The sequence below is a fragment of the Papaver somniferum genome, chromosome 10 (genome assembly GCF_003573695.1).
Source record: "Papaver somniferum cultivar HN1 chromosome 10, ASM357369v1, whole genome shotgun sequence".
NCBI classification, from domain to species: Eukaryota; Viridiplantae; Streptophyta; class Magnoliopsida; order Ranunculales; family Papaveraceae; genus Papaver; species Papaver somniferum.
The window spans coordinates 12,765,901-12,784,683 of record NC_039367.1 but is presented as its reverse complement, the minus strand read 5'-3'; the positions used below and the strand labels follow the sequence as shown (position 1 = coordinate 12,784,683).

Here is an 18,783-nt window from a genome sequence, read left to right as displayed (position 1 = left end):
AGACTTCAGATTTTACTAGAAACGTTGTAGAATCCTCGTCCGAAATCGTATTTTCGCGATATGCATATGTATATTCAAGCCCAGAAAATTTCCAAGCCTGAATGACGAAGATTTTTGAATTTTGAGCATTTTTAGGGCCTGAAAAAGTCGAAATAGTGAACTTCCAGGAGACCTTCAGAACTTTTCCAGATTGCATGTTGTCCGATGGTTTTGCCACATATGTTAGCTCGTTCATCCGATTGCTATGAAATTTTGATATGTTATAGAAAAATCCATACGAAGAGAATGCTATATGTAACAAGCTTAAATTCCTTACCAATGGCTCCCTGTTCGTCGTTTAATATAGGGAAGTGTAGAATCTCTTCAGATGAGCTTGTTTGAAAAACGTGTTTCATGGCTTCTATACTATTTGCTCATGTTTTAGATGCATAATAAAGAACATAGATGATGTTAGTTCACTTACATGATGGATTTTATGGTTGTGTTGGGTTTCCACACTTGAATCATTCTAATCCCATGTAATCTTCACATTAGGTGCCAAATGCTGAAGTTGAGAATAATGGATCCAACAATGATGACTTGAGCAACCATGGAGCCGTTGATAATGAGACATCCATACCTTTACCTCAAGGTCATGTAACGCTTGTTTTTGATGCCATGGAGGTGACTGAAACTCCAATTGTGCGTGAGATGGTGGAACCCGAATGGAGAATGGAAGAAGCTGCTCCAACCGAAGTTGTTCCTATGATTGCTGACGCTGCTCCAGCGACTGAGATCCGGATAATAGTGCATGAGTATCCCAACGCATGGACTGCTTTTACTCCTCCATTTGGTGAGATACTCCTATATCACAGGTTTGTTGGTGGATTTAGCGTTCCCATTGGATATGCTACTATGTACAAGAACCTGCGGAAGATGTATGGGCACATCGTCGTTACCAAGGATCCGGAGCATAGCTATTTCTTGACGAGTCAAGTAGAAGCCATCTTGCGTGTTATAAATGATATCCGCATCATAACTAAAAATATTGTCACCCAGGATGTACTCTTTGATTGGGAGTACAACTTGAAGAAAGCTGAAGAACTTAGCTTCAATCTGAAGTGGCTTCGTCAAAAGATTGATGCTATCAGGAAAAGTAGTGGAAGGTGACACTCCTTTCACCACCATTGATGCCGTGTTGAAGAAGATGGATGAAGTTGCTGAGCTGACCAAGAAGCTGGGGGCGGAGAAAGCTGCTTTGCAAGTCTTGGAGGATGCATAAAAGCATAAATCTTATTTTGCTGACTTTCATTAGTTTTCTTTCCATGATATCTTGAACCTTGGACTTCTGAGAGATGCGAGGTTTTATTTTGGTTTTGATTTCTTGATTGGTTTTGGATTGTGAAATCGATCGTCTTGACCAGTGGACCGTCAGTCCCCAGTATTTTGTTAAGTCTCTCCCTTTCGTTTTCTCTTCTTCTGGTGAGACCTAGATAGAGGACCCAGGTAGAAAAATTAATGTAAAGACCTAGGTGGTCGAAGTTGGAGGTACCTTGATGAAGGATTTAGCGGAAGGACTTGGTGGACATCGATTGACTGTGGAGGTTTTGAATACTGTCTAAGAATTGCTGCTTGCATGTTGTATGATCTGGAAGCTGTAGGAACCTCATACGACGTTGGAATTCGATGCTTGACCCAAATTTTTGAAGCTAAGAGACTGAGTTATCACATGAGCAAAGAATCACTCAATTTGGAGTTGCATAGGTCAGCCAACGAAGCGTGCACATTTTTAATTTGTAATCCCGTACAAATTTTTCAGATGTTGTTGACCTGACGGTAAAGGCCATATCTTTCAGCTCGTATGCCCGATTGATGCGCCCTTTTGGTATGTTGTAGAAGAGACATAGGCGAACATCTTTTGTTGAGGAAGTATTGTCCCATTCCTCACCCATTAGTACGTTTTTGTAAACCCATGGTCTGGAGCATATCATATCTCACTTGTAGAGGCGATGAGAAAATCTTGTAGAAGATTTTGGTTTGTGCCCGTCTGCCGGGCAAGATTTGGGAATACGCTCATGTTAGCATGTTTTCATGTTTACACATCTTGATATGAATCATTAGGGCTTAAAGAAGTACGATCCATAGAGTAACGCTTCAGAGAATGAATAGTTGATGAAGCCGGATGTTGCGTCTGAGACTGATGCTTGAGATCACAATTGAATTTTCTCCAGAAATTCTTGTTGATGCTGAGACCATGAATGGGGTTCCTCCACATATCCTTGTCGATGCCGATACTATGGTTTGGAGTTGCTTCAGAGACCGAAAAGGATTGTCTTTGCTCCTCCATTAGTGGCTTCGTCAGGGAATCGATGTTGTCGTGGCAGATAACAGCGGCAGTTTTCATTCTGGATGTGATTGGTGAAGAGATGAAGTTCCTCAGTCGTGTAGGGGCTTGTGATATAGAGAGGTTTCGTTTGATGACGTTTCATGGAATCACATCAGGTTGCAGTGACTTGTTATGTGGATAATATTTATTGAAATATATTGAATTGATATTTCCAATAAAATCAAGTCCCCAGTGCGTCCCTCATTCACTTAGAAGAGTTGAAGGAGTTTGTAGCATCCATTAGTGAACGATGTTGCATCTACTTCAGAAGTCTTATCATGGGATAGTGAAGGCTTCTTATATGCTTGAGCGCTGAGGTGTCGAATGTCTTAGGCTTGATCATATCGGCCCGTGTATCTTCTATTGATTCGGCATTCTGTTGTGATAGCGGGATTCAACACTTGTGCAGACATCAAGTTTTCTGATACTCGTGGACATTCCTAAAAGTGTACGGAGATATTCCCAAAGCGTTCTTTTCCATGCTTCCATCATCTCTCTCAGTAGTGAATGTCTCAGTGAGATGCTCGATTGGAAGCGGTTTCAGATTCAACCACTTGGTGAAATACTACTGCGGTGAAGCTACCATTCATGACGTATTGCAGAGTTGCTAACATAATTGAGTCCCCATGCTAGGATAACATGTGAGGAAATAAATGACATAGACATGGAAGGAGTGAGACTTGCCTGAGTGCGGAACCTCTTGATGAATGTCTATGCATCTTTTGCAGGTTCTTGCTTCAACCTCGTCAAAGTTCGAAATTTCTCCAAGTGCTCTAGATGGGATGACAAGTAGCTTCTTGTCGAGTTATGCCAGCGGCTCTGAGGGTTTTCAGTGGAACGATGTTGATGACGGTGTCAGCATCGATCAACATTCTTTCGAATTCGTTTCCTCTGAGATGGACTGGTAAGCAGTCCTCAGTCGTGCATCACCTTGTTTGTTGATGCAGGGTTGAGGTTTGTGCATTTCAGGATTGGTTATCCTTTCTTTGCGCTTCCGAAGGATCCTGAGAGATTGGAGAAGTATGCTTTTGTTTTGGTGCTTCGGATTTCCTTCTGCTTCCTTCAGCAACAATGTTCATGGAAGGTCGGAGGTTATATTGTCTGTTGAAGAGACGCTGAGTATCACGAGGTCCTCAGTCTAAGTTTTTCTCTTTCCAGTAAAGCATGCGCGGTAGTTTCTGATCGCTTTCCTGCTTCATTAAGTTCTGAAAAAGTCTGGAATCACAGATTCTCCAGCAAGGCTCTGTAGATTGGGATCGTTCCGTTGTGTTCATGCTCTCATAATACCTCCATCAATCGACAGACGTGTTCTCGAGCGTTCCCTTTTCCGTTATAGTGTGGACGTTGGGGAAGTGTATCCCTTCGGGGGAGGAATTCTCAGCGTAACAGCAAGATATGGAATTTGATGACGACGAATCGGTGTCTTGTCTTTTCATCGATCCTCCATAAAGTGTTCCAGGACTTCACGGGTGATGAAGCCTGCAGGTTTCTTCGTCGGTGGATTGTCTGCAGCCTTGTGGACTTCATCATCGTCTACTACATGGATCGGAGTGGCTTCAGGATCAACAATCGAAGATGTTTATTTGGATTTTCCCTTCTCCTGAGTTTTCTCTGACATCTTGTCAGTGAGAGTTTTGAGATGATTGCACAACTCTTTTTGTGTTGCAGCCATGTCAATCTGGTTTTTGGCGAGAGTCTCTTGCACCTTCATGAGATAATATTTTCTCTAGATTATTGTGAGGTGATTGATAACACTAGGCTGTTCTTCGGGAATATAAGTCCGGTTAATCAGTTGGTTCTTGTTCACCTTGATTTATCAAAAGACGGAACAAAAATTCTTGGGTATTTCTGTGGGAGGAAAATTCATTCATCCCTATAGACTTTTCTGTGCTAGACAAATTTGTTTATCAATTCTTCGACTTTGGGTCGTAGCAACTCTTTTGGTTGTAGGTGAGATCAGCTAAGGGAATCAAGTGCGTAGTATAATGCTGGGATCAGAGACATAAGGAGCACAACTGTACCTTGAATCTGTGTGAGATTGATTAGGGTTCAACTACAGTCCAGTCCGAAGTTAATTGGTAGTAAGCTAGTGTCTGTAGCGGCTTAATACAGTGTGGTGTTCAAACTGGACTAGGTCCCGGGGTTTTTATGTATTTGCAGTTTCCTCGTTAACAAAATTCTGGTGTCTGTGTTACTTCTTTTCCGCATTATATTTTGTTATATAATTGAAATATCACAGGTTGTGCGTTAGATCAATCAATTAGAATATCCAACCTTTGGCTGTTGATTTACATTGATTGACATTTGGATATTGGTCTTTGGTACCATCCAAGTTATCTCTCTTGCATTTAATTAGACTCACATATTTCTATTTTCTTGAGTAAGAATTAAACCGAGAGATCGAGATATTACACTCTTTGATATACTTTATTCTATATTGAGTCTGACTGTCTAGTTGATTCTCTAGAAAGTATATTGGAGTAAGTCCTCTCAGATTGCCAAACGAATTATTGGGTGTGGTTTTTAGACCCCTGCATTTTCAGTGTGGTTGTTAAACCTCCGCTTTTTCAACATGCATGATAGCTAAAAAAACGTTCCAAAAATCCTGGATCTTCATCCAAACCTGTGCAGACACATGAAAATTAACAAACAAATGATCCAAAGTCTCATCATGCAAATGACAAAGAGGACAAAGAGGGTTTATATCTAATCCAATTTTTGATAAGTTTGCTCTACTCAAGAGCTTTTTATAGGCCCGAAGTCATAAAAACATTTCAATCTATTAAAAACATTTTTAGTGCTAAAGTTCTTTCCAAAGAGAGTTATCTGTAGAAGTAACATTAAAACAGTTGGTAAACCAGACTTGGAAGCAAGACAAACCACTATACCTGGAACAAAAGACATAGTTAAAACAAGAAGAAAAGAGATAAGATTCAAAATATGAGAAGGTAGAATACCTGCCACATAAGAAAGTTTCCATTAACCAGAGTTATGATTAATAAAATCTGAAACTTTCCAATTTGGATCAAAGGGAATACCAGGACTCAAAAAAGAAGCTAAAGGGAGGTTTTGAACCCAAATATCATGCCAAAAATTAACTGAAAGGCCATTGCCAATTTTCCAATTAATACCTTCTCTCAAAATGCCTCTACCTTTCAAAATACAAGATCAAAAGTAAGAGTGTCTTTGCTTTTTATTACAGTACCAGAAAAAAGGGATGGAAAATATTTAGCCTTAACTAAACTACGTAAGGAAGAATCCGTATTCATGAAAATTCTCCAGGACATTTTACTCAAAAAAAGCAAAATTATTAAAAAACAAGTTCCTAATACCTAAACCACCCATGTAAGTTGGGTGGGAGATAGTATCCCAATTTACAGAATGAACTTTTTGGTGACCATTAATATCTTACAAAGTAAAGCCCTGCTCATGTTATCTATAACCTTAATAACGCCAACAAGAATAGAAAGAGTGGACATTAAATGATTGGAAATGGGATCAATAGAAACTTTAATCAAAGCATTACGACCCGCAAAATTTAAAGAACGCTTCTTCCACTCAGAAAAATGTTGAGCAATTCTTTCAAGAACATCCTTAAAAGTTTGAACATTATTTATAGTCCAGAGACTAGGAGTGCCCAAATACTTACCTGGATTTAGAGCAATCTTAACATTGAGAACCCTAGCCAAATTTCTAGCAACAGAAGTAGAAACATTAAAAGAGAAAATAATCGAAGATTTTTGAAAATTTATTTTCTCACCAGACCAGCTACAAAAAAGATCCAAAAGAGAATAAAGATTAGCAACATTTGTATAAGTGGATTTCAAAAAGATGATACTATCATCTGCATAAAAATTTGTGAGTAATCATTGGAGCTCCTCGTCACGCTTTGAAACCAAATAAATACTCTAAAGCAATTGTAGAATCAATAAGCAAAGAAACACAAAACAAAGTTGGAGATAGAGGGTCTCCATGACGAAGACCTCTTGAGGCAGTAAAAGAGCAAGAAGGAGAACCATTAACAAGGATTTGAAAAGAAGTTGTAGTTGCACAAGACATAATCCACATAATAAGAGTAGGATGAAAACCAAAAGATTGAAGAGCTAAATGCAATAAATCCCAACTTATTCTATTATATGCCTTTCAAAATCTAATTTTAAACTAAACCAACAAGATTTCCCTTTTGTTGTGCTTAAAGGAATGGAATAACTCATTAGTAATCAAAACAAAATCAAAGATTGATCTATTTTTAACAAAAGCAAATTGAGAAGAAGACACGATATTATCCAAACAAGGAGGCAACCTAGAACTGGTGATCTTAGTTATTAATTTATAACAAAATTTACATCAACTGATAGGACGAAAATGTTATTTGTACAAGGATTTTCAAGTTTAGGAATTAAAGCCAAGTAAGTTTTATTAAGTTCCAGAAACATTTAAAGAATCCATAATCCAATTATCATCGGAGTTCTTAATACAGTTAATCTGGTTTCTATGTGGATGAACAAGAGTGGAAACATGAAAAAAGTGAGTATTCAAATTACCAGCCTGAATCCATTTCACACGAGATTTTTGATGCCAAAAAAATTCCTCCAAGGTGTAGATACCTAAATATAACTTTAGGCAATCATCTACAACAGATTTGTTAAATTCAGAACGAACAGAATCAAAATGTTCTTGAGCAATATGCAAATCATATTTTGCACCTTGAATGTTATCTCTACGCTGTCTAAAAACTACTTTATTCCAAATACAAGCATGTTTACGCAAGGAAACAAACGTATCAAAGATAGTAGGATTAACTAAAGTAGCATACAAAAAAGACCAGCATTGACTAACTATATGCTCAAAACGAGGATCCTCAAGCCATATTGCCTCAGGCCTAGAAGGAGGGTTGAAATTAACTAAAACAACCCTATGATCTGAATTAAAATATGAAAGATGTAACCTGGACCGCAGGAAACTGAATTGTTTTAGTTTTTGCTTCAATCTCCATTGTTTTTAGGAGATTTTATGGTGTTCTTGTGGGTTTTTTTGCCCTTTTTATTTATGTCTTCTCCTTTATGGAGATTCTCAATGCGCTCTCATAGCGTTCCTTTGTGATTCTAATGGAGATTTTGGATGGAAGTTCACGTGTGGCGATCAAGATTCAAGACTTTGGGCATATTACTCTCATGTTTTTGTGAGTAGATCTCTTTTTCAAGAAAAAAAACCTTATCAAAATGGTTGGATTATAATTCAAAAACCATTCTTTCAATCTTCGGATTGCTTGGTACTCTTGTTGGTAGTTCGTTACTTCTCTCCGCAGATTACTGTTTGTTAGTACCTTTTAATTATATTTCGATCTTTGATCTTGATGTTCGAAGTCCATATAATCTCTACTTTATCATGAATGAAATTTATGAGATTTATCAAAAAAATAAATCAACTGACATCCAAATCAAAACCACTTGGCAATGAGTGGGGTAGCGCTTCCATATTATATTATTTTAAGTTCATTATGCGGATTCTAGTGATGTGGGACTATTATTCTTTCACAACACCAAATACGCGGTTCGACTCAAAAAAAAAAAATCGCCGTCCTCGGCCGCTTTGGTGACACTGCCACAATTAGCCCTTTCCAAAGGAAAAGTTTGGGTCCATCCAGTGACGGAGCCAGACATTTCTCAAATGGGGGCGAATCCATATAGTAAATTTCTGTGCATAATAGCGAGTAAGCGGCCGAATGCCGCTCGATTTTTTTTTGACAATTTTATTTACTTTTTAGTTTTTACTAAGTGAAAATGAAGTCGCAAAATATTTTAATTACATTAAACATAGAAATTTAGATGAATTTTTATTTTTAAGTCATACATTTGATGTATTTTTATGAATTTGATATTAGTTTTACAGTATTGATCCCATTAAAAATGAAAATTCAACTCTATTTAGCATATTTGTCCCCGCAAGATCCGTAAATTACAAAAATGGTAAGCCTATACCAAAGAAATTTCAAAATCAAGTGGGGGCTGGGGACCCCATTTGTCTCCATTTCCCTCCGTCCCTGGGTCCGTCCCTGATGAAAACCATGAGAATCACAAGTAAAATACTTGTCGAAGTAGTGAATTTTAAGATTGGTGGATGCAAGGTAAAAGCTTTGTAGCATCCACTACGTCGATGTATGTGGAAATTGGTAACACAAAACGGAGATGTGGCATTATGTATACGAGGAAGAGTTATTACAAAGTTCAAACCCCTCCAGATATTAGGCAGCAGGATCCGCCTAGCGGCCTAGAGTTATTTGGGTTTTAAATCCTGCCTATAGTGCAAAGTTCAACTCACGCGAGGTTTGTATACTATCGTTGTTTAATATAAATGCATTGTTTGTTGCTAGATATAGCAGCTCCACTATGATCTTCGTTCGATAAAAAATGAAATGCGACATTCATAGATATAGCAACTCCATTCCACTACCAACCTTCTTTGATATATATGCAATTTTGATATATATGGCAACTCCATCCATATCAGCTTCGGTTTGATATAAATGCAATCAATCTCGTTAATACCGTCGTCAGTATTTGGACAACTTCTCTTCTTACAGAAAAAACCATTGATTGATGCACATAAAGAGATCTCCATATTTGTATTGACCTTTTGTGGTTGTTCTTGCCATCTATGTTTAATAAGAAGATTAGTTACCCCGAAAGTGTATAAGTGTATATCAATTCATCATTTTGTCATTAATTCCTCTCCTATTATTTGTTAGGCGAGAGATGAGAAGAAAATAGACTGCATAAATAAAATAGATCAGAGTAGCTCCTAAGTGGTGAGAAACAGAAGTACAAATCATGGAGAATGGTGAAGGTACTGAAAGTGGTGTAAGAGTACAGGAAGAATATCCATCTTCCAACAATCAACATAATCGAGTTCAAGATGATTTGCCAAGGAGATTTTGGATCGAATCAAAAAAACTATGGCATATTGTTGGTCCATCAATCTTCAGTCGTATTGCTTCTTATTCCATGAATGTTGTCACCCAAGTTTTTGCTGGTCATTTGGGTGACCTTGAGCTTGCTTCCATTTCCATTGCCAATACTGTTATCATTGGTTTTACCTTTGGCTTATTGGTATTCTCTCTTGAAGACTTGAAATACTCGTACGGTGTCATTTTTTTTAATATCCGTATCTTACTGATTATATTTCTTTTCTTTTCTTTTCTTTTCTAGTGTGTTTGGTTCAAGTTTTTGGAAGCCCGGGAATACAATTACAAGGTAATCCAATTCATGGAATTGGATTCCTAAGAATGAGATTCCTGATTCAAATATTATTGTTTGGTTGACATAATTCAATTACAGGGTAATCAATAAATGCCAAATCACTTTAGTACCCTTCCTCCCCTTTGAAACTTTGATAGCTAAGAACAAACCAATTCTAAAAGTTTGAATTTCAAATTTCTAAACCAAAATACTGTTTCTAGTAGTTCAAAAAATTCAAAAAATTCAAAAAATTCAAAACAAACAAGTTGTAATACTAAAACAGCAAGGACTGAAAAGTATTGTTTCTAGTAGTTCCTCCTAACATCACTCACAAACATAAGCTACATTACTTAAGAATCCTGTTCTTCACATAGTTGGATCGTTTTTCTTCCCCCATGCCGAAGAAAACCTTTGTTTTTGTAGATGAATCGAGAATAATAGATGCGGCATCTATCACCTCATCTTCAGTGAGCCCATCTATCTTATTCAACTCCTCAAACAAGCGTTTATTGACATCGGCTTCTTGAGTAAGGGACCCACGAACCGCTTCAAAGTGATCAAGTGTACCCGTCACAAAAATGCTAAACGAATTAGCCATCAAACTAAGGCCATTTGAATCTCCACTTGATTCACCGGATACAATGTCAAAAGATGATGAACGTACCCTTTTCCTTCTACCTTTACCACTGTTTGACTCGGACTGATTACTTTGTTGTTGATCATTTTCTTCTTCCTTTTCTTGTTCGTCTTCTTTCTCGATCTCTTCTAGCTCTTCAGCAAGTGAAGCAGCCCCTTTACTATTTACCCTATCTTCAGCAAATATCTCAACTAATGCATCTAAATGAGGGAATGCTTTCCCATACAGTCCCTTTGCATTTGTATGAGACTGCAAGAACAAAAACGACAAACAGAAACTTGTTACCAAACTAGGTGACAAACAGAAACTTGAAAACCTTAGAGTTCTCATCAGGAATTGGAAACCTTGTAATTATTTGTATTCAGGAAACTCACATGGCAGGTTTGCAGCGTCATCAGGTTAAACAAGATACAAGCATAATTACAACATACAGATACAAGCATGGCAAAATGGTGCATCCAATTGATAAAGAAGAATATGTAATAAACCAATGTAATAATAATCCAGTTATGCAAAAATGTTGAAAATGGTTCTGTAACTTGTTAAACATTCATAAAACAAGTACTGAAATCCACTGTGACAAAGGTTTTGAGTGTTGATAGAGCAGATGACAATCAATTTACAAGGTCATGTCTTCCAATCTCAGTGAGTGTTAAAAAGGAATTTCTTAGAGAAGTTTCAATCAGACTCCTACCATAAATATTTCATTAACAAAATCAAAATGTTTTCTTAGTATTTTCAATCAGAAACAGAAATGCTACTGAACAGAAATCGCCATCAACAACTTCCTTCAATGGTTTGCAGTTTCAGAAAATGATATATGTTTACAAAAGAGGGTTGTAATCCCACCTGATTGGTTGCTGGTAACAATGCAGAACCAGAAGCAACAACCATTTTAATGAAGCAAAATATTCCAAGTGCTTTAGCCTCGAAAGAAACAGTTAAAAGGAAAAACTAAATATAGACGGAGAGAAGTCATTTCAGGAGAGATGATCAAGATATACTCTAATAATATTCAGAACTCGATCTAGAATGTTAGATGAATGCTAGTCTGTAAATTAAGCACCAAGTTCGTAAGCTTATATTAATACAACTAATAACAATAAAGTATGGGATTAACAATACTAAGAACCTAAATACAGCTTTTGCAGACATACAGTTTGGTACTGGCAGGCGTGAAATAGGTGTGTCTCAGCTATTTAAACGTGCACTCATCCTCGCAGACGAAGATAGTGAAATCCTTGCTGCCAACAGAAACATTATTTATTCTAATTCCTAGTACTGTATGGTGCAAGGAGCCTAGCTATAACAGAGCCTTGTTATGGATACGGAAATGTAGCAGTAAAAATACATAAATCATGCTGGTTGTTGCAGAGAATGAAATGTTTTAACTTGCATATAATCATGTAAAACAGAGTTGTGCCATACTGCCATCTTGGATGAGGATATGATGCATATACTGCCTAGCAACAACATATAAATCTTTTTGCTACTGAATAATCACCATCAATTCAACTCATCTGCACCTCTTGTAATTTAACCTAGAACCTAACTTCTCCAACAACATCTAACTATTCTTCCTGTAACTCAAATCAAACAGGAGAAACCCAATTCATCTTCAATTTACCATAACCTTAATTCTCAAATCACCTCATATTCATTGTTCATCATCTGTAAATTCTAAAGCGGGAACCCTAATTCCAAAATGGGGAAGAACAGGGGTAAACCCTAATCTATGAATTCAAAATTAAAATCCATACAACATCTAAACTTCAATTAACAACAAACCTACTGTATAATCTATTAAATCAAATAATTTCATACAGAAAGTTCAAAAAGCCCATCTCAATCATGGTCGATTTCCCATCTCAATCAAAAAGTTAAAAAAACCCATCTCAATTCAAAGAACAAAGAAAACAGAGGTAAAGAAAAGGCTTTAGTTCTACGAACCTAATAGAATCGTTCCTCAATCATGGTCGATTTCCATGATTATTCCTCGATCTCTTCTTCTCCGTCTTCCTCGATCTCTTCTTCGATCTCTTCTTCCTCTGTTCTCTTCTTCTCCGTTTCCTCGATCTCTTCTGTTCTCCCCGTCTTTCCTCACTAGGGTTACTATTTGTTGGAAGGTCAATTTCGACCATTCCTTTCCTCCGTTTTTTTTTTTGTAATTGGATTCTTTTCCATAGGTGTGGTGAGGGAATGGAAAAGAGGGATTTGGGGGTAATTGGATTACCCAGGAATCTAATTCTAAGAATATATGGAGTGTTTGGTTGGAGGTAATTGGGCCCAATTCCCTGGAATCTAATTCCTGGGCTTCCAAAAACTTGAACCAAACGCACTATTCATGTAGTTGGGAATGGCGAGTGCATTAGAGACTTTGTGCGGGCAAGCATATGGAGCTAAACAACACCGCATGTCAGGAATTTACTTGCACCAATTTACATATTCGCTGCACCAATTCTTAAATTTCTCGGACAACCAGATGATCTAGCTAATTTAACAGGCCGAGTGACTATCGGGATGATTCCTTTTCATTGCGCCTTTGTTTTCCAGTTCTCATTACAAAGATTCCTTCAGAGTCAACTAAAGACGCTTGTTATTGTCTGGGTTTGCTTGGTAGCTCTAGTTGTTCATATATTTGTGAGTTGGCTATTCATTTACAAGCTTGGTTTTGGTGTTATTGGAGCTGCTGCTACTATGAATTTCTCGTGGTGGATTACGGTTTTGGGCTTGTTCTGTTATGTTGCTCTTGGCGGCTGCCCTGAAACATGGACAGGTTTTTCTTTCGAAGCCTTTTCTGGCCTTTGGGACTTTTTCAAACTCTCTGCAGCTTCTGGTGTCATGATATGGTAAGTCCCTTTCTCAATGTCTTCATTTTGGGTGTCCTTTGATTTCATTATTGTGGCTTAATTTGACGGTACATGGAATCTGTGTACAGTGTGGAAAGCTGGTATTAGAGAATTCTGGTTTTAATGACCGGAAGCTTGAACAACGCTACAATTGCCGTCTCAGCTCTTTCAGTGCGGTGTGTATTTTCAACTTAGTTATCACATAACAATTCTGTTTCGGGTCAATGAGATAAAAATCTCATTTGGTTTTTGTTGCAATACTGGGTTTTGGGATTTCTATCTCACACAACTGTGTTGAGATTAATTTCATTATTTTGTATATATACTTGTGAATGAGTGAAGATCCTAATACTATAATTACATCAAGAGAATTAAATTTATTCCTATAGATAAATCAAAGAAATTAAAACTAATTACATCAATATTATTCTTTGCATGTACTAATCTTTGTTTCCATATTCTACATTGCATGTATTCAATCACATATTATTCTTTGCATGTACTAATATTATTTCCATATTCTTCATTGCATGTACTTAATATGTGTTGATCTTCTTATATATTTGCATGTGTTAATACCCCCCTCAAGTTGGAGCGGTAGAGCCTGAACGAACGCCCAACTTGCCAACTAGACGACCAAATTGCGGAGCTCCCAGAGGCTTAGTGAAAACATCAGCCAGTTGATCAGACGACTGAAGATGTTTTGGTAGAATCAATCCACTTATTAACTTTTCACGAACAAAATAGCAATCAATCTCGATGTGTTTAGTACGTTCGTGAAATACCGGATTTTGAGCAGTATGAATTGCTGCTTGACTATCACAAGAAACAGTGATAGGAAGAGGACAAGAAATGTGCATGTCTTTGAAGAGATAAACTAACCATTGAAGCTCAGCAGTTATATTTGCCAAAGCACGATATTCAGCTTCAGCTGATGAACGAGCCACAGTAGGCTGTTTCTTTGATTTCCAAGAAATTGGACTATTACCTAAGGTAACAAAATATCCAGTGGTAGAACGACGAGTAATTGGGAAGCCTGCCCAATCAGAGTCAGTGTAACCATGAATAGAAGGAGAACTGGATGAGGACAAGAATATGCCATGTCCAATGGTTCCCTTGAGATATCTTAGAATACGATGAGCAGCATCCATATGAGCTGATCTTGGATGTTGCAAAAATTGACTCAGATAATTAACTGAGTATGTGATATCTGGTCGTGTTACCGTAAGATATAACAAACGACCTATTAAATGACAAAAGCAGCTTGGATCAGTCAATTCCGTACCATCTGTAGGAAGCAACTTGAGTTTTGTATCCATTGAATAAGCTGATGTACGAGCCCCTGTGAGGCCGGAATCCTTAAGGATATCAAGAATATATTTTCTTTGACATAGAAATATACCATTGGATGAGCGAGAAACTTCAATTCCCAAAAAATACTTCAAACTACCAAGATCCTTGATTGAAAAATGAAAAGCGAGACGCAATTTGAGAGAATTAATGAAGTTATTATCTGTACCAGTGATGATAATATCATCAACATAGACAAGAACAAATATAGAGGTTGTACGACGATGATATGTGAAAAGATAATTATCACATAAGGATTTTGCAAATCCTTCAGATAACAAAACTGAAGAAAGCTTCGCAAACCATTGGCGAGAGGCTTGCTTTAAACCATAGAGAGATTTTTTGAGTTTGAAAACTTTGGACTCACCTGGACGTGCCATACCTGGTGGAAGCTTTATGTAAATTTCTTCATCCAAATCACCTTGAAGAAACGCGTTGTTGACATCAAGTTGATGAAGAGACCATCCCTTAATAGCTGCAATAGATAATAAGACACGAACAATAACCAACTTAGCTACTGGTGCAAAGGTATCATAGTAGTCTATACCCTCTTGTTGTGTGTAGCCTTTGGCTACCAGTCAAGCCTTGTAATGTTCAACGGTACCATCAGCATTGAACTTGATTTTAAAAACCCATTTGCAGCCTATGGCTGTTTTATTAGGTGGTAAATCTACTAATATCCAAGCATTGTTGGCTTCCAAAGCAATGCTTTCTTTGGCCATGGCTGCGCGCCATTTGGGACGTTTATTTGACTGAGAGAATGATCTCGGTTCATCAGTGAGAATAATTGAAGATAAAAAAGCTTTGTGTGAAGCAGTGAATTTGTCATTGGATACAGTGATGAAGATGCATCCTTAGTAGAAAAACAATGGTAATCCTTTAAATAGGATGGTGGATTACGAGAACGAGATGGATGTGAATGTATTGTTGATGATGGAATCGCTGGAGAGATAGGCACCTGAATAGGTGGAGATGTGGCTGATTGCCCTGAAAATAAGATAGGTGACTGAACTACTGGAACAGTAGTAATATCGATATAAATTGATTCTGCAGAACGGACAGAAGACGAGCCACTCATGGAATTGCGTGTAGCAAAAGTTGGTTGTGCAGCAGAATCATGAGAAGGTACGACAGGATCTGAATGCTCAGAATGCGACTGAGACTGAGAGCATGGGATAGAATACTCAGGATTCGGAATATCACCACATGATTGAGACTGAAATATGGAGTCGTAATAAGAATAATCAGGCTGTGAAGGCTCAACAGGAACTGATGCCGATGAAGACATATCTTTAAAAGGAAATGTATGTTCATGAAACACTACATCGCGTGATACATACACAGATTTTGATGATAGATCAAAAAATTTGTAACCCTTCTGGCCATGCAGATATCCGATGAAAATGCCAGGCTTAGCACGTTCATCGAATTTGTTACAAATACGTATATTTCTGCCAAAACAAAGGCAACCAAACACTCGGAGATGTGAATAATCTGGTGGCGAATTGAGAAGTAACTCATGTGGAGATTTATGAGATAATACCGGTGTTGGCAGTTTGTTAATCAAATATGTTGCAGCTAAAATGTAGTCTCCCCAAAATTGGATGGGTAAATTAGCTTGAAAGCGTAAAGACCTTGCAACATTGAGCAAGTGGCGATGCTTGCGTTCAACAATACCATTTTGCTGTGGCGTATATATACAACTGGTTTGATGGAGAATTCCATTTTGATGAAACCAATATTGAACACATATTAAGAAGATCAACACATATTAAGTACATGCAATGTTTTGATTTTCTTGTTTCAGAGATGAAATCGATTGTTTCAGGGCATACAGTTTCGGTGCATTCTTATGAGAGAACCTATTCTTAATCTCTAACCATTGTTCACGTGCATATGGGAAAGGCATGACACTGGATTTGATAAATGGATCGACTGAGTTTTCAACCCAGCTACCAACCAAATCGTCTGCACGAGTCCAATGGAGGAGATCAGTTGGATCTGTGGGTTTGGTGATGGTTCCATCAATGTAACCTAGCTTGGCTTTGGCACTTAGGGATTTTTTGATTCCTCTTTCCCAGATGCAATAGTTATCATCTGTGAGGAGAGGAGTAAATATGACAGTGGTAGGGTTGTCAGCCGGATGCACATAATAGGGACTTGATTGAGGAAGACCTAATTCTCTATTAGGTGGAGGATTACTGGAAGATGGAGGTATTTGGATGTCATCTTCAACAGTCATGATGATACAGTTGCAGGTAAAAAAAAAAACTAACCTAGCTCTGATACCATGTTGCAATATTGGATTTTGGGATTTCTATCTCACACAACTGTATTGAGATTAATTTCATTATTTTGTATATATACTTGTACAAATACATTGAATGAGTGAAGATCCTAATCCTATAATTACATCAAGAGAATTAAATTTATTCCTATAGATCAATCAAAGAAATTAAAACTAATTACATCAATATTATTCTTTGCATGTACTAATCTTTGTTTCCATATTCTACATTGCATGTATTCAATCACATATTATTCTTTGCATGTACTAATATTGTTTCCATATTCTTCATTGCATGTACTTAATATGTATTGATATTCTTATATATTTGCATGTGTTAATAGTTTTTAAGCTTTTTTCCTTAATTTCGGTATACAGTATGGTCATAAATGGACTGGAGATGATGATTCCTCTTGCTTTCTTGGCTGCAACCGGGTAATTGACTAGCTTTGAGTCTCATATATTACAAACATACATGCATGCATTTGTTCTGCAGCGTTTCCTTCTGTAAACATCTAAATTTGTGTATTGTGCTATAAACCGATCAGAGTAAGAGTTTCAAATGAGCTTGGAGCAGGGAATGGAAAAGCTGCGAAATTTGCTTCTATAGTTTCGGTGATTACGTCTTTGGTAATAGGGGTTTGCTTTAGTACCCTGATAATGATTTTTCATGAAAAGCTGGCAATATTTTTCACCTCAAGCCATGCCATTCTCCAAGTAATTCTCCTCAACAGTATTCAGCCAGTACTCTCTGGTACTTGCAGATCTTTCCCATCTCGTACCCTTCTTCTATCTTTCCGTGGAATAAGCTAATATAAGTTCTGCAAAATCATCAGGGGTATCCATTGGAGCAGGGTGTCAAGCCTCGATATCTTACGTAAGTCTCGGCTGCTACTATATTGTCGGGCTTCCACTTGGAGCTATCCTTAGATGGGTTTTCCATCTAGGTGTTCAAGTATGTATCCCAAAATATAGATACTTGGCAAACTTCACCTCTGAATGACATTACAAATATTCACCAAAGCTAAATGCAACTTCTTATGACAGGGTATATGGAGTGGGATGATAGGTGGTACTGCCCTTCAAACCTTGATTTTGATTATAATCAACATTAAATGTGATTGGGATGTGCAGGTAATTACTCGTCCGAAAATATATAAACTGGAACATATTTGTTTATAACTCTTTTTACGGATCTTAATTTGCTTTATTTTTATTTTGATATGAAGGTTGAAAAGGCAAACTCGCGAATGAAGATGATGGCAGCAGCTTCATCTTCTGAACCAGACCAACAAAACTCTTCGAGTCAAACTGGACCACCCTGCAATTAAGCAACGCTGAAGCTGAGGTGATGGTAGATGGAATATATGTATGAGTTATACTGCGGCAATGCTAGAAATATAACTTACACAAAAAAGCAATAAAGCAAATTGTTTTTCTAAAGAACACAGACTAGCTAGCAGTTACTGTGAAGATGATAAAGAAAGTAGTAAAGTATTATTACAGATAATGATTTGATAATCTTACAGACATCAGAATAGGAGGTATTTATTTGACACTTATTACAGGACTTAGTCAAATTGATATTTAGTTGACTTGACTATACAGATATACTCTAATATACCCCCTAATCTGAACAAGTAAAGAAACAAGTACAGATTGTAAAGAAATAAGACAGAGTCCTGACAAGAGACAGTCTGTAAAAATACGCAACAAGAATCTAAAAAAACATATCAGATGCTCAACAAGAGCCAATCTGACAAACAAAGCAATACTCAATCAAGAGCCTAAGAAACATAGCAGATGCTCAACAAGAGCCAATCTGACAAGAAGTAAAAAAAAAAAAAAAAAAAAAAACTAAACTGAAGCAGAACCACTACCAGCTGAAGAATGTACTATTCTTTGTAGAAGTCTTGAGAAAGTTGGATAGCAAAGACCCTTAGTCATAACATCAGCTAACTGCTCCTCTGTCACTACATAACTAACATGAATAATTCAATCTTCCACCAGTTCCCTGAGAGTATGGTAATCTATCTCCACATGCTTGGTCCTGACAT

The 18,783-nt window shown here is 37.3% G+C and overlaps 1 pseudogene; it reads left to right on the top strand.

The window, feature by feature from the left end:
* Positions 1-585: 585 nt before the first annotated feature.
* Positions 586-18,057, top strand: LOC113315331 (annotated as a pseudogene).
* The last annotated feature ends 726 nt before the right edge of the window (positions 18,058-18,783 follow it).